The following is a 12,183-nucleotide window of genomic DNA, read 5'->3' as shown; positions in this document are numbered from 1 at the left end:
CCAAATCAATACATTTACAGTAGCCCCCCAAAAGATAAAATACTTAGGAATAAATCTTACCAGAGATGTAAAAGGCCTATACATAGAAAACTACAAGACACTACTGCAAGAAACCAAAAGAGACCTTCATAACTGGAAAAACATACCTTGCTCATGGATAGGAAGACTTAACATTATAAAAATGTCTATTCTACCAAAAGCAATCTATAGATACAATGCAATTCCAATCCAAATTCCAACGACATTTTTTAATGAGACGTAGAAAAAAATCACCAACTTCATACGGAAGGGAAAGAGGCCCTGGATAAATAAGGCATTACTGAAAAACAAGAACAAAGTGGGAGGCCTCACTTTACCTGATTTTAGAACCTAGTATACCGCCACAGTAGTAAAAACAGCCCAATACTGGTACAACAACAGATACATAGACCAATGGAACAGAATTGAGAATCCAGACATAAATTCATCCACATAATGAGCAGCTGATATTTGACAAAGGCCCAAAGTCAGTTCAATGGGGAAAAGACAGTCTTTTTAACAAATGGTGCTGGCATAACTGGATATCCCTCTGCCAAAAAATGAAACAAGACCCATACCTCATACCATGCACAAAAATGAACTCAAAATGGATCAAAGACCTAAATATAAAATCTAAAACGATAAAGATCATGGAAGAAAAAATAGGGACAACGCTAGGAGCCCTAATACAGGGCATAAACAGAATACAGAACATTACTAAAAATGCTGAAGAGAAACCAGATAACTGGGAGCTCCTAAAAATCAAACACCTATGCTCATCCAAAGACTTCACCAAAAGAGTAAAAAGATTACCTACAGACTGGGAAAAAGTTTTTAGCTATGACATTTCTGATCAGCGTCTGATCTCTAAAATCTACATGATACTGCAAAAAGACAAATAGCCCAATTAAAAAGTGGGCAAAGGATATGAACAGACACTTCACTAAAGAAGACATTCAGTTAGCTAACATATACATGAGTAAATGCTCACGATCATTAGCCATTAGAGAAATGCAAATCGAAACTATGATGAGATTCCATCTCACTCCAACAAGGCTGGTGTTAAACCCAAAGAACACAAAATAATAAATGTTGGAGAGGTTGTGGAGAGATAGGAACACTTATACACTGCTGGTGGGAATCTAAAATGGTACAACCACTTTGGAAATCGATTTGGTGCTTCCTTAAAAAACTAGAAATAGAACTACCATATGATCTTGCAATCCCACTCCTTGGAATATATCCTAGAGAAATGAGAGCCTTTACACGAACAGATATATGCACACCCATGTTCATTGCAGCACTGTTTACAATAGCAAAAAGATGGAAGCAACCAAGGTACCCACCAACGGATGAATGAATAGATAAATTATGGTATATTCACACAATGGAATATTATGCATCAATAAAGAACAATGATGAATCTGTGAAACATTTCATGACATGGAGGCATCTGGAAGGCATTACGCTGAGTGAAATTAGTCAGCTGCAAAAGGCCAAAAATTGTATAACTTAACCTAACCCAGTGCCATCGAGTCAATTCCGACTCATAGTGACCCTGTAGGACAGAGTAGAACTGCTCCAGAGTTTCCAAGGAGCGCCTGGTGGATTCGAACTGCCAGCCCTTTGGTTAGCAGCCGCAGCACTTAACCGCTATGCCACCAGGGTTTCCAAATAATGTGTAAGACCACTATTATAAGAACTTGAGAAATAGTTTAAACAGAAAAGAGAATATTCTTTGATGGTTACAAGAGGGGAGAGGGAGTGGGGGAGGGAGGGAGAGGTTTTTTACTAATTAGATAGTAGATAAGAACTATTTTAGGTGAAGGGAAAGACAACACAATACAGAAGAGGTCAGCACAACTGGACTAAACCAAAAGCAAGGAAGTTTCCCGAATAAACTGAATGCTTCGAAGGCCAGTGTAGCAGGGGCAGGGGTTTGGAGACCATGGTTTCAGGAGACATCTAAGTCAATTGGCATAATAAAATCTATTAAGAAAATTTTCTGCATCTCACTTTGGAGAGTGGCATCTGGGGTCTTAAACGCTAGCAAGCAGCCATCTAAAATGCATCAATTGGTCTCAACCCACCTGGACCAAAGGAGAATGAAGAACACCAAAGACACAAGGTAATTATGAGCCCAAGAGACAGAAAGGGCCACATAAACCAGAGACAACACTAGCCTGAGACCAGAAGAACTAGTTGGTGCCCAGCTACAACAGATGACTGCCCTGGCAGGGAACACAACAGAGAACCCCTGAGGGAGCACAAGAGCAGTGAGATGCAGACCTCAAATTCTCGTAAAAAGACCAGACTTAATGATCTAACTGAGACTAGAATGACCCCGGAGGTCATGGTCCCCAGACCATCTGTTAGCCCAACACAGGAACTATTCCCGAAGTCAATGCTTCAGGTAGGGATTGGACAGGGTAGACAAAGATACTGGTGAAGAACGAGCTTTTTGGATCAAGTAGACACATGAGACTATGTTGGCATCTCCTGTCTGAAGGTGAGATGAGAGGGTAGAGGGAGTCAGAAGCTGGCCGAGTAGACACGAAAAGAGAGAGTGGAGGGAAGGGTATGCTGTCTCGTTAGGGTGAGAGCAATTAGGAGTATATAGCAAGGTGTTCATAAATTTTTGTAGGAGAGTCTGACTTGATTTGTAAACTTTCACTTAAAGCACAGTAAATATATATATTTTTAATTATCTCTTCTCTTAATTCGGGAGGCTAAGGACTCAAAGGTATGTCCTGAATGTAGAGCTCCAAGGTCAAGCCAGAAAAGGAGAATTAGAAATGTCAGTCTGGAGCAAAAAGTGGGGTTGCATATACCAGGGAAGCCATGAGGAAAGAACACCCACATACATACCCTCATTACATAGCACTTACTGTGTGACTAAATTGTGAGTTCTTCAAGGTTGAGGGCCATGTTCTTCTCAGTATTCTGAGCACCTAGTATGTACTTAATCAATATCTGTTGAATGAATGAATGTAAGTAAGCCAGTCCAGTTCCTGGTTTATGTAGATACTCTAAAAATGTTATCAGAGGGAGAAAACTTGCAATGAGAGCTGCCAGGGAATCCTTGGCTTGGATACCTTGTTTACAAGGCCCTTAGCATATTGCCTGGCACAGAGGAATTGCTCAACAAGTGATCACTATGGTAATTTTTATTAGTGGGTGAGTAAGGTTTTATTTAAGGATGGGGGATGACCTTGATAATCACAGCTAACATATGCTGATTTCATTTAATCCTTAAGCCTACCCATTGTGATAGGTTTTATTAGATTCATTTTACAAACGAAAAAAACGGAGAGATGTAATGTGTCTGTAGTCACACAGTTCAGAAATGGCGGGGCCAGTGTTGAACCTAAGCTTACTTGAATACAGAATCCAGGATCCAGTGACAAACGCTTAGGAGCCAGTGAGCAGGAGGGGACTCAAAAGGGGTTTAAGGAAGATGGTTCTGGGGTTGAAATTCACTTCTGATTTCTATGCATTCACACATATCTCGATGGCTTCTTCAACCTTCCACACCTGCTTACTTGTCAAGCTCCTCATCCCTTCTTCTAGGGTTCACCTCTAGGTCACCTTTCTGCTTGCTGGTCCATTCAACCATATCTACTCTGGTTGGACTCAAAGAAGTGGAAGCTGAAATGAGACCAAAGGAGGGCAATTTGTTTGTCGATTTGTTTTTGGTTTTAGGAAAGGAATTCTAGAGCAAGTTTGTAAACTGATTGGAATGATCCAGGAGAAAGGAGGAAATTGACAACACAAAAAAGAGAGAGAAAATATCTGTAGAGGTAAATCCCTGAGAAGGAGAGAGGAGATGGGGTCCTGAGCACAGGTTGTTTTTGGTGATGGTGGTGCGGTTGGTCTCTGGCAGGAACACTGTTTTCCCTCCACAGTAACAGGAAAGAAGACTGAGAATATGGGTACGGAAGAAGGGAAGCTAGTAAACGTTAAAAAAAAAAAAAATAGTAAACGTTAAAAAAAAAAAAGTTAGGATGCTTAAAATCAGGATCTTAGAAGTTTTGCAGCAATTGGCAACGGAATGGTATAATGTTTCTCAAATTGCAGGCAATAGTCCATTAGTAGATCATTAAATCATTTACAGTCTTGAAGCAATAGAATTGAAAATATAAATGAATTGCACACAGTAAGGTTAAACCCTATGAAAACTACTGTGAAACTTCTGTCTCAGTTCTATATACATCACTGTGTGTACTGGCCACAGGGTAACATTTATCTCTTCTTGAAGGTATTGCTGTTGTTGTTAGGTGCCGTCCAGTTGGTTCTGACTCATAGTGACCCTATGTACAACAGAATGCAACACTGCACAGTCTGCCACCATCCTCATGATTGTTGTTATGCTTGAGCCCACTGTTGCAGCCACTGTGTCAATCCATCTTATTGAGGGTCTTCCTCTTTTTCACTGACCCCCTACTAGTTACAGTTAAAAAAAAGGAAAGAAATGTTAAAAGCCACTGGTCTAGATTGTGACCATGGGAGAAGTGGCTGATCTCTGAAACTTTCTCTTTCAGAGTTTTCCATGATGCTTGTAAATTAGCCTTGTTTTGTGACAGACAAAAGGCACTCTAAGAAACATGAATCTGATCATCTATATCAGAGCTTCTTAACCAGTGGCTGCAGCATGTGGGCCACACATGTCAAAAAATTAATCTCCTTTAGTTTTCAGCACTACTCTTTCTTCCTGGTTTTTGTTCCCCTTATTGTCCCAAGTTGATTGCCAACAGATCCCAGGGCCTGCATGTTTCCTCATTCATGGTTAGCAAAGAAGATAGAATCTGTGTGCCAGACTTCCCAGCGAAAATCCTGAGGTGCACTGTGATTGGACTGGCTGAGTTCACATGACCACCCTGAACCAATCATTCTGGGCAGTGGGATTGAGTGCCCTGACTGGCTGAGCCCTGCTCCAATGGAGCAGCCCTGATGGAGTCAGCTTCCTGGAAACACATGGATCCTAATGGAAATCAGGGGCTGTTGGAAAAGGGAAGATGGAGAAATAGGGCAATAAACTAATATGCATTACATATGGCTTTTTTTTTTAATTGTGCTTTAAGTGAAATTTTACAAATCAAGTCAGTCTCTCATACAAAAATTTATGTACACTTTGCTATATGTTCCTAGTTGCTCTTCTCCTAATGAGACAGCACACTCCTCTCCACTCTCTATTTTTGTGTCCATTCAGCCAGCTTCTGACCCCCTCTGCCCTCTCCTCTGCCCTCCAGACAGGAGCTGCCCACATAATCTCATGTGTCTACTTGATCCAAGAAGCTCACTCCTCACCAGCATCATTTTCTATCCCATAGTCCAGACCAATCTCTGTCTGAAGAAGTGGCTTTGGGAATGGTTCCTGTGTTGAGCTAACAGATGGTCTGGGGACCATGACCTCCGGGGTCATTCTAGTCTCAGTTAGACCATTAAGTCTAGTCTTTTTATGAGAATTTGAGGTCTGCATCTCACTGCTCTGCTGCTCCCTCAGGGGTTCTCTGTTGTGTTCCCCGTCAGGGCAGTCATCAGTTGTAGCCGGGCACCACCTAGTTCTTTTGGTCTCAGGCTGATGGAGTCTCTGGTTATGTGGCCCTTTCTGTCTCTTGGGCTCATAATTACCTTGTGTCTTTGGTGTTCTTCATCCTCCTTTGCTCCAGGTGGGTTGGGACCAATTGATGCACCTTAGATGGCCACTTGCTAGAGTTTAAGACCCCAGACGCCACTCTCCAAAGTGGGATGCAGAATGTTTTCTTAATAGATTTTATCATGCCAATTAACCTAGATGTCCCCTGAAACCATGGACTCCAAACCCCCACCCCTCCTACACTGGCCTTCGAAGCATTCAGTTTATTCGGGAAACTGCTTTGCTTTTGGTTTAGTCCAGTTGTGCTGACCTCTTCTGTATTGTGTGTTGTCTTTCCCTTTACCTAAAATAGTTCTTGTCTACTATCTATACCCCCTCCCTCCCTCCCTCCCTCCCCGCTCTCATAACCATCAAAGGATATTTTCTTCTCTGTTTAAACTATTTCTCGAGTTCTTTTATAATAGTGGTCTCATACAATATTTGTCCTTTTGCAACTGACTCATTTCACTCAGCATAATGCCTTCCAGGTTCCTCCATGTTATGAAATGTTTCACAGATTCATCATTGTTCTTTATCGATGTGTAGTATTCCATTGTGTGAATATATCATAATTTATTTATCCATTCGTTCGTTGATGGGCACCTTGGTTGCTTCCATCTCTTTGCTATTGTAAACAGTGCTGCAATGAATTTGGGTGTGACATATGGCTTTTAAGAGGCCAAAATTAGTAGAACGTTTCAGTAGGACTCATGTTAGTCATATGTCTGTTTGCTCTCTGCTCTACTCCAGCCTTTCCATGCTCTGCTTTGTACTGAAGGGGTTGGACCCTATAAACTACATTTCCCAGATTCTCCATGCCCTCTGGCTTCCTATCAGATTTGGCCAATGGGAGTAAAAAAAAAAAAAATGGGAATACAGGTGGAAAATTAGATGGCTGGAGATTGGATGCTAGGAGGAAAGGCGAAGTCATTGTTCTTCTCTTTGCTCCTTGTGGAGACTAGCAGCTGCTGGTGGTTATGGGCTCCGAAACCTTCAGCGTTTCCAGCAGTGGCAATGGTGGTGGTGGGCTACTATTGCCATAGGTCCAGTGGTGTTGGTGGTACTGGCAGGGCAACAGCACGTAGCTCTAGATGGTTATGCGAGAAGCATCATTTCAAAATCAGTGCTCCAGTAGTGTCAGCCACAAGTGGACTTCTGGCCTTAGTAACATCCTTCCCTTTGATCCTTGAGACCGAAGGGTGGTAGCGCTTCCTGAAGCTACTAAATCCCTGGCATTCCCCGCCTTAGCCTTTTTACTCCTTCAGAGCTTCTAAAATCTTTCTAGCCAGTTCTCTGAAATACATTCCCTCTCCTTGGAATTCCAAGCATATTGCCTTCACTCTGTTTGACACAGTATTGCCCTGGCCAGTGCATAGGCTGCAATTACTAACTTCCCAATTGTGCTGTTGCAGTTGTTGGGCTGAGTTATGCCACAGGAGCAGCACACTAAGCTCTTAGCTGCGGCATTGTGGAAGGAGCAAGGGGAGACCCTGAGCAAGCACGGGTAAAGCTGGCTACTCCCTTCTGTTTCTTCACCTGCCTCTACCCGCTAGGATTGTGTTATGGGGCGTTTACTGCCTTCCTCCCAGGATAACTTCACTCCGTGTTGTGGCTACAGGGAATGGGCTCTGGAATGACCAGGTGGGAGTGCAGCAATGAGCACAGTTGGCAAGGGGGCCCAGACCAGAGGGGCCAGAACAGGGTGTCCTTGCTGCAGAGTAGAGTTTTGAAAGGAAAGAGGGGCAGAGATTATTATATTCTCTTCTTTTTTAGTGCTGATAGAGGAATAGACAAATGATTCTCAACCTTCCCTGTCTTATCTTCCACCAAGCACTCTGAATCAAAACAAGAAATCCGAGTCTGAGGAGCTTTGTTGTTGTTGTTGTTGTTGTCAGGTGCCATCAAGTCGGTTCCGACTCATAGTGACCCTATGTACAGCAGAACAAAACACTGCCTGGTCCTGCGCCATCCTCATAATTGTTGTTATGCTTGAGCCCATTGTTGCAGCCACTGTTGAGGGTCTTCCTCTTTTTTGCTGACTCTCTGCTTTACCAACCATGATGTCCTTCTCCAGGGACTAGTCCATCCCGATAACATGTCCAAAGTATGTGAGACGAGGTTTTGCCATCATCGTTGCTTCTAATGAACATTCTAGCTATACTTCTTCTAAGACAGATTTGTTTGTTCTTCTGACAGTCTATGATATATTCAATATTCTTTGCCAACACCATAATTCGAAGGCGTCAACTCTTCCATCTTCCTTATTCATTGTCCACCTTTCACATGCATATGAGGTGATTGAAAAAACCATCGCTTGGGTCAGGTGCTCTTTAGTCCTTAAAGTGACATCTTTGCTTCTTAACACTTTATACAGGTCTTTTGCACAGCAGATTTGCCCAATGCAATATGTCATTTGATTTCTTGACTGCTGCTTCCATGGGCATTGATTGTGGATCCAAGAAAAATGAAATCCTTTACAACTTCAATATTTTCTCCATTGGTCCAGTTGTGAGGATTTTTGTTTTCTTTATGTTGAGATGCAATCCATACTGAAGGCTGTGGTCTTTGATCTTCATTAGTAAGTGCTTCAAGTCCTCTTCCCTTCCAGCAAGCAAGGTTGTGTCATCTGCATAACGCAGGTTGTTAATGAGTCTTCCTCCAATCCTGATGCCAAGTTCTTCATATAGTCCAGTTTCTCAGATTATGTGCTCAGCATACAGATTGAATAAGTACAGTGAAAGAATACAACCCTGACGAAAACCTTTCTTTACTTTAAATCACTCAGTATCCCCTTGCTGTGTTTAAACGACTGCCTCTTGATCTAAGTACGGTTTCCTCCGTGAGCACAATTAAGTGTTCTGGAATTCCCATTCTTTGCAATGTTATCCATAATTTGTTATGATCCACACAGTCAAACGACTTTGCGTAGTCAATAAAACACAGGTAAACATCCTTCTGGTATTCTCTGCTTTCAGCCATAATCCCTCTGACATCAGTAATGATATCCCTTGTTCCACATCCTCTTCTGAATCTTTCAGCAACATTCTACTTGTGTGTGATATTTATGATATTGTTTGATAATTTCCACATTCTGTTGGATCACCTTTCTTTGGAATGGGTACAAATATGGATCTCTTTCAGAGGGTTGGCCAGGTAGCTGTCTCCCAAATTTCCCAGCACAGACAAGTGAGCACTTCTAGTGCTGCATTCATTTGTTGAAACATCTCAATTGGTATTTCATCAATTTCTGGAGCCTTGTTTTTCGCCAATGCCTTCAGTGCAGCTTGGCTTCTTCCTCGAATACCATTGGCTTTTGATCATATGCTACGTCCTGAAATGGTTGAACATTGACCAATTCTTTTTGGTATAGTGACTCTGTGTATTCCTTCCATCTTCTTTTGATTCCTCCTGCATCGTTTAATATTTTCCTCATAGAATCCTTCAATATTGCAACTCAATGCTTGAATTTTTTCTTCAGTTCTTTCAGCTTAAGAAATGCTGAGTGAGGTTTTCCCTTTTAGTTTTCTATCTCCAGGTCTTTGCACATTTTATTATACTTTATTTTATCTTTTCAAGCTGCCCTTTGAAATCTTGTGTTCAGCTCTTTTATTTCATCATTTCTTCTGTTCGCTTTAGATACTCTGTGTTCAACAGCAACTTTCAGAGTCTCTACTGACATGCATTTTGGTCTTTTCTTTCTTGCCTGTCTTTTTAATGACCTTTTGCTTTCTTTGTGTGTGATGTCCTTGATGTCATTCCATAACTCTCTGGTCTGTGGTCATTAGTGTTAAATGCATCAAATCTAAAGATGGTCTCTAAATTCAGGTGGGGTATACTCAAGGTCATACTTTGACTCTCGTGGACTTGTTTTAATTTTCTTCAACTTCAACTTGAACTTGTATATGAGCAATTGATGGTCTGTTCTGCAATCAGCCCCTGGCCTTGTTCTGACTGATGATATTGAGCTTTTCCATCATCTCTCTTTCCACAGAGGTAGTCAATTTGATTCCTGTGTATTCCATCTGGCAAGGTTCACATATATAGTCATCATTTATCTTGTTGAAAAAGGTATTTGCAAAGAAGAAGTCATTGGTCTTGCAAAATTCTATCATGAGATCTCCAGCATAGTTTTTATCACCAAGGCCGTATTTTCCAGCTACCAATCCTTCTTCTTTGTCTCCAACTTCCACATTCCAATCACCAGTAATTCTCAATACATTTTGATTGCATGTTTGATCAATTTCAGACTGTAGAAGTTGGTAAAAATCTTCAATTTCCTCACCTTTGGCCTTAGTGGCTGGTGTGTATTTTTGAATAATAGTTGTATTAACTGGTCTTCCTTGCAGGCATATGGATATTATCCTATCACTGATAGTGTTGTACTTCCGGATAGATATTGAAATGTTCTTTTTGACAATGAGCATGACATCATTTCTTTGTTATTTTGTCATTCCTGGCATAGTAGACTACATGATTGTCTGATTCAAAATTGCTAGTACTAGTCCATTTCAGTCCACTAATACCTAGGATATCAGTGTTTATGCATTCTGTTTCATTTATTCAGACAACGATTTGCTGCTATTCATAAGGTTTTCACTGGCCAGTTTTTTTCAGAAGCAGACTGACAGTCCTTCTGTCTAATCTGTCTTAGTCTGGAAGCTCAGATGAAATCTGTCCATCAAGGGTAACCCTGCTGGTGTTTAAATACCGGTCGCAAAGCTTCCCGTATCACAGCAACACGCAAGCCACCATAGTACGACAAGCTGACAGACACGTGGTGGTAAGGAGCTTTATGAAACCTTTGTTTTACTTCTGTAGCCTCCTGGTGCTACCTAAGCCACAATAGGGTAGCCATGTCTCTGTAGGGAATGGAGGGGTAAGATTGTTAAGTAACTACTGAAGGCCTAAAAAGAGCAGCAGTGCCAAGAAGACCACTTCTCTTAGAGGTCCTTTACTATGGCCAATAGCGTTTTGCAAGGTGATGTTAGGCAAGTTCTGGGAAGAGGAATATAAGCTTAAGTGTGATCCATGACTGGAAGCCCTCTAGATCCAAGTTAGCCATTAACTTGTCCTGTGAACTTGTGCAAGTCACTTAATCAGGATGAGTCTCAATATTTGTGTGTCAAAAACAACAGAGGATGGACCAGAGACTTATATCATCCTGAGACCCGAAGAACTAGATGGTGCCTGGCCACAACCGATGACTGCCCTGACAGGGAGCACAACAGAGAACCCCCGAGGGAGCAGGAGAACAGTGGGATGCAGATCCCAAATTCTCATAAAAAGACCAGACTTAATGGTCTGACTGAGACTAGAAGAATCCCGGCAGTCATGGTCCCCAAACCTTCTGTTGGCCCAGGACAGGAACCATTCCCGAAGACAACTCATCAGACATGGAAGGGACTGGACAATGGGTTGGAGAGAGATGCTGATGAAGAGTGAGCTACTTGTATCAGGTGGACACTTGAGACTGTGATGGCATCTCCTGTCTGGAGGGGAGATAGGAGGGTAGAGAGGGTTAGAAACTGGCAAAACGGTCACGAAAGGAGAGACTGGAAGGAGGGAGCGGGCTGACTCAGGGAGAGTAAGTGGGAGTATGGAGTAAGGTGTATATAAGCTTATATGTGACAGACTGACTTGATTTGTAAACTTTCACTTAAAGCACAATAAAAATTATTTAAAAAAAACAACAGAGGGATAAAATTTTTAAAAGTTGTTTTAAAATAGATCATTTTAAGGGGGTGAATGGGATGGAAGAAAGATAGGTATTATTCTCTACTCCTTCTTTCCCACCCTCCCCCTGGGTTTCTGTGAGTATCAAATAAGATAATAAGGATGAAAGTGCTTTGAAAAATACAAAGCACCACACTGAAAGCAAGAAGTATTATTATCAACATGGTTATTAGCTTAGGAGGATGAAGGCAGGGCACAGGCCAAGGGCCAAACAGCTGGAAGGCAGGTAATCTTAATACCAAAGAAGGAAACTTTCTTTGTTCAAATTCTTCTTGGACTGGCACTTTCTTTGGAGCAGACCTGGCAATGAAATCCTCTGAAATGCTGAAGTGGGTCCAGGAAAGTCTTAAAGGGGCAAGTAGGGCATTCAGCAGCCAACAGACAGTAGAGAAGCACCAACCTCAGTTCCTTAGTTCCTTTGTGATCTAACAAAGGATGCAATCAAAGATGAAGGCTGATTGTCTCAGGAGGGCTCAGGTTCAAATCCAGGTGTGTGTTGTATCCTCTAACAGGCTCTTTAACCAGCTACCAAGCTATTTTCGGAGCCAGGATGTCAAGGGCACTGTAACTGATACTGAAACTCAGTTGTCACAACCTAAATGCTATTCCCTCTACACAATATGCAAAGAGAACATTGATCTGGAGAGGACCTTAGAGATAGTCTAGTCAAACTGAGGCCCAGAGAGGGGCAGGAACTTACCAAGATAACACAGTAGAGTCAGGGTCATTAGGCTGCAAGGAGGAGAAACCCACTCAATCTAGTTCAAGTACATAGGAGTTTCTCAAAAGGACACATA

The sequence above is a fragment of the Loxodonta africana genome, chromosome 3 (assembly GCF_030014295.1).
Source record: "Loxodonta africana isolate mLoxAfr1 chromosome 3, mLoxAfr1.hap2, whole genome shotgun sequence".
NCBI classification, from domain to species: domain Eukaryota; kingdom Metazoa; phylum Chordata; class Mammalia; order Proboscidea; family Elephantidae; genus Loxodonta; species Loxodonta africana.
Note: the sequence above shows the minus strand (reverse complement) of the source record.